Consider the following 5,595-nt stretch of genomic DNA (forward strand, 5'->3'; position numbering starts at 1 on the left):
TGGAATATCCTCCCTGCTTGCCTCTATTCGACTTCTGATTATTTCCCAATTTGAGGATTAATCTCAAAGGTATCTATTTTGAAAATGAACAGATAAAAGCAGAGCTCAGAAGCTCCAAAAAAAATTTTAATATGCTTTGCTTTATAAAATGTATTAAAAGGAAGATTATGGTGAGAAATAGTGTATTAAAATAAAGTATAGGCTGCTCTTGTTATATGCGGAGGGAATTACATTGCAGAGAATTGCATTCTCAAGAAGCACTGCATTATCAAAAATGCACGGAGGCTTAAAACATGGGATAATAGAGGTGGTGTTGCCAAGCGAGTGAGATTCTGATCTTCAAGATTAATTTAATCGAAAATACATCCATGTTTCATACATATTAAAGCATAGGTAGTAAATAAAATATTTAGTGTGTATACAACATAACTATTAAAATAGCTCTTTATTTTCATGATTAATACATAAACACTGTAATACTGCAGCACCCCCAAGGGAAAAAATTAAAAAAATTAAATTTTGTTTGTGTTTATAAATAATAACAATGCTTACAACATTATATAAATCCAATACAACATGTTAAAGGTTACAGCTTATGTTTCGACAGTGATTGAATATTAATTAATTAGTAAATAATTAGAATTGTTCAATTAACGCTTTAGAATACGAAACAAATTCACTGCGATCTAACGCAGTGTCGGAATTATCATGTTCCACCAATCGTAGCCAGACTCGCCGATATTCGTTTGCGCTTGAGATTGCATGTTACAAGTCATTCTGACACTGCTCGGTTGGGCAGTGTATCGTATGCTTCTGTGCGTTATTTCTGTGAGATACGAAACTTATTATTGGTGTTTGTTCGTGATGAGGGTGAAATATTTTTAATAAAGAACTTTATTAATATGTACATTTATTTATTAATAAATTGGTTACTGATTAGGAAAAAAAATATATATATATATATTTTTTTGTATATGCAGCATCCCCACTTAAAATTTTCACCAGCTGCCACTGATACATAGTAACCACATCATAATCACATTTCTTTAGCTTTTAGCTGGCATGCTGAAGTTGAAGGCTCGTAAAAGGCTAAAGGCTACTTTTTCAAGAATCTCTTGGTGTGTAACCCCTTTCTTCTATCTTTGCTTTGAGGAGATCATGCAGTTCTTCAATGGCAACATGATCTGCAGATGCAGCTCATGTTGCCATCGTCACCAGTCATGTTGAGATTGTAGAATGCATAGCGACTCATAGCATTTTGACCACCCACAGCTTCCACAAAAAGTGTTGATTGCATTTCATCTTTCATCAGATCATTCAAATCTTTTGTCCAGACAAAGGCATGTTCTACTGGTTTTGATGCTTGACCCAAAGGATGCTGTCTATAACCGGCATCCTTTTCATTTTCTTGGTTGCTCAGCATCCAGATTCTATTACTAATTGTGGACAATTGAGCACTCTGCATATTGCATCAACCATGATCACTGTACAATCACTCATTCTGTTTCCCTTTGAATATCAGTACTATGTTCACTTCTGTCAAGCCAATTCAAAACTTCCAATTCATACTTCACCTCAAAAAAATGGGATTTCTTAGACTTGTTCTTCACTTTGTCTTTATTGTGAGTTACTGCATAACTGCTTTGGTCAACTTCTCCATATCCTTGATTGACACCTCTAGTGAGTAAAAAAAAATAATTATTAAATAAATACAGATATATTGTATGTCAGTTAAACTACATCAGTGGTCACTGGTTAGGCTTTAGTTTCCTATTTTTTTATGGTTAGAGTTTAGTTTCCTTATTTTTTATATTCTGTTTATGATCAGAAAATTATACCACTGTGTGGTATAATTTTCTAATCTTTCAATGGCAATATATGTTATTTATAATTATGCATGGAAAATTTGTGGAGGTCATTAGCATCTCACATGATTTGAATTTGTAATCATACTAGGTTTTGGTATGATGTAAAGATTGGGTGCCTTTCCAATCAGTTCTGTAGTATGCAACAAGTGCATGATCAGAAAGGCCTGATTTTCTCCGAGGAAGAAATTTGGTTTTTTTTTTTTTTTTTTTTTTTTTTTTGAATTGTACAACCTATTTTATCTATGTAAATTAAATTTTTAGAGGAGCTGAGTATACTACGTAATTTTGTGGGTGGTTTAAATGTGGCTCATGTATCTGTGCAGTATTCAATTTTTTCCCAAGATTACTTAAATATAAGAAATGGCGATGCCATTGGGTGGTATTGTATTTTTGAGAAGAATTCATTGTATGTAACTTTCCCTACTTAAGTTAACAGGGTGTACAATCCCAAAATGAAAAGAACAGAAATGGCACATCAAACTCCTTCATTAGAGTAAGCAGCCTTTCACATCGTACACTTCAAACAGAATTGACCAGAAAGGCAGAACCTAAATCTGGTTCAAATGCACATCCAAAGAAGCATGCGAGTTTGTCTCAAATTCTGTTCGTCCCCAACAATAAAAAAAAAAATAAATAAATAAAACACATTCCACAAGAGCCATGGGGATCCAAATGCAAGAATTATGCAGCTGCACTGCTAAATACTTGGATTGCTATCACGCTGTTTAAAATTAGCGGTACATTAGCATTGCAAGTTTTAATAGTATACATACAAAAATAGGCACACATACAACCCATGGATGGTTGTGTGTATGCCTATACCAAAACAGGTAGTATATTAAGGCACCTCGTAACAATTTTGGAAAAATGGTGGGACGTTGCACACATCAATAGGAAAAGACCTGAGCCTCGATTCATATCATGATGAGAGAAATCTTTTTAGGCAGGCTCCTTCAACTGAAGGGCATGTTAACTTACCTCATGAAAATAGATTCTTTGTGGTGAATTGGCTCCAGTATATGCTCAGTTTGCAGACAAAAATACCTTAAATGATAGTAGATAGTGTTATCCTTAGAGTGTAGATGGTGGGTTATGTAGAGTGGGGGTGGCCTCCCAGGATGAGTTCTTAGAGGTATCACCTAATAATGTAGCAATGAAAATAAAAGAAAATCTGGACTAAAATTTATATGAAACTTTGAGTAGAATGTATATGGATAATGCTTAATAAAATAAATCTGCTTAACTTACAGATAATTCTTTAAAAATAACAGTTATCCAATTAAAATTCGCTACATACAACCAGTTTATTACTGATAATCTATTAACACCTTTTATTGCCAAAATAGAGGAGGCAAGACCATTTTAGCCATAACTTTCTGGAGACGCACAATCTCCACCCAGAGCCAATTAGAAATAGCCTGCCCAAGCTATCAGTAATATTACACAGCATCTGGTAAGGAGAGGCAAACAAACTAACCACCATCTCGTGGACCTTAACACAATACATTATCTGAAATAGTGTGGGTTCTGGTCGATTTGCTAGTTTATTGGTTGAAAACCCCAACCCTTGTTGAAACAAACAAAAAAAAAAATCTTAGTAATATAGCTCCTCCCTTGCTTCACAGGATTCAAGCCATAAGCAAATTATGAACAAAAATAATCTGAAACAGTTCCTTGCCATTCCTCCAAGACATTTACTTCCATGCCTTACAAACATTGAAATTCAGGCGCCCTAGCTAGAGTAGTGCAATGCAAATGAAGACCAGACATCGACCAATGCTAGTTATGGTGAGAGTATTGGCTTCAACTTTACCTCCAATCTTCAAATTCCCATTTCAAATCAAACATCTCGTCTGGAGGGCTTTGATCTTTCTAGACATGTATGGACCACTTTAAATCTGATGTAAATATCTCTTGCATAAATGGAACTGGTCCGATATTCCGAACTGTGAATGCAGAAGTGAGATCCAGACTATCAATCATATTGTGCTTGAGTGCCTTATCTACTCGTTCTCAGGCAGTAAAAAGGACTTTTTTAAACTAACCCTAGAATCCCTGGAGTGGATCCGGGATTTAAGGATTAAGCTCTCATTCCTGATTCTTAATTTTTAATGTTTCATAATTTCAACTTGTACCCCTTTTAGTATGAAGTTTACAATTGTCTTTATGTTTTTTTTTTATGTAATATGTATGTATTATCCTGAGACCTGTACATCATACACTAAATAAATCATACTCTTGACATTTACAGAGCCCTTGATCATGTGTGGCATCATTCCATATATATATATATATATATGATGGTTCAATATATAATATTAGATAGCCCCTCCTCCATTCATGCCAACAAAGCACGAGTGCCCTGGGACTTTGTTCTATCATCTATCCTCTTTTGACTGTACATAAATAACCAATGCTTAATTACTACTAATGACTGCTGGAAGATGAACATAAAGCTTGGGACATCTAACACTGCATGGTTTATCAAAACAATAAGATGAAAGTGTACTATCATCAGCGAAGTAGTGAGTAGTACACTCCATTCTCCTTATTGTTTTGATAAATCATGCAGTATTAGATGTTTCAAGCTTCAAGTTCATCTTCCAGCAGTTATTCCTTCATTTATTTATTCTTATGGCAAAAGCAGTCACAATGCCCAGGCCAGAAAGCCAATCTAGGGCCTCATCTGTCACCTCATGGATACCATGGACATCCACTTAGTATTCGCCTAAAATCTCGAAACCCTTTCTGGTTCATGGACGAACTCTCTTTAGCTGCCTTATCATCATCACCTCACAAGTGAAGAGAACACTGGTCCAATAATCTTCCAACAAATGGTTTCCTGGTTGAGGATCCCTGTGCTCTGCAGCCTGGTTTTGCCCTTCCTAGAAATATTTGTTCATCTATAAACAGGATCAGAACTAACCATGGCAGATGTGGCTACCTGGAGACTATCAGGCCACCCTAATTGTGATTTTTACCCTATCGGCCATGCGATCACTCATATTGTCAATGACTGTCCAAGGCGCTAATTCCATGGTGGTAGCAGTTCCTTAAACATTGATCACCATCCGATTCTTCATTTGGACAAGGAAAATCTCAACACATTCAATGCCACAAGTGCAGTCTTGCCTTTTCTCTCGCAAAAGGGATCTCAGCTCATCTGACCTTTACTAGTAGTAACACCAAACACGATCACGTCTCTGCTTGGACTAACGTATGCATCCAGCCTATTCTTCCATAAGTACATGGAAGAAATTATTCTGTTCAATATATTATTTTTACTCAGCAATCTACTGACTATATACTATTCCCAAATGTTTTCATCCTTAGAATATTGCTCATAGGTATAGAACGGTGCATCTGTGACTTTCCTAAAAAAACTTTCCTGGATGACGTTCACAAAAGAAAAATTCGGTTAATAGATAGTCCCCTCCCTTATCTACATATTTCAAACTCTAGTTTTTAGACGTAATGTGTCAGCAATGAATCTGTTCTATAGTTACACTGGTGACCAAGAGCAAAGGACTAACAATATTTCTGATTATTACAACCGCAAATTCCAACGAATCAGCTTGTGATAATTTGTATAGCTGACGATTTCGAGTAGAAAGTGGGTACACATTCAAATTTTTGAATCACGTGCAAAGAGAGTCAGGTGGTAGCACTCAAAACAATAAAAGGAAAAAGGCTGTGTTAAGCAAATTGTGTGTGAATGAAGCTCTCT

The sequence above is a fragment of the Typopeltis vanoorti genome, chromosome 11 (assembly GCF_054136105.1).
Source record: "Typopeltis vanoorti isolate ZY-2024b chromosome 11, IOZ_Tvanoo_1.0, whole genome shotgun sequence".
Classification (NCBI taxonomy): domain Eukaryota; kingdom Metazoa; phylum Arthropoda; class Arachnida; order Uropygi; family Thelyphonidae; genus Typopeltis; species Typopeltis vanoorti.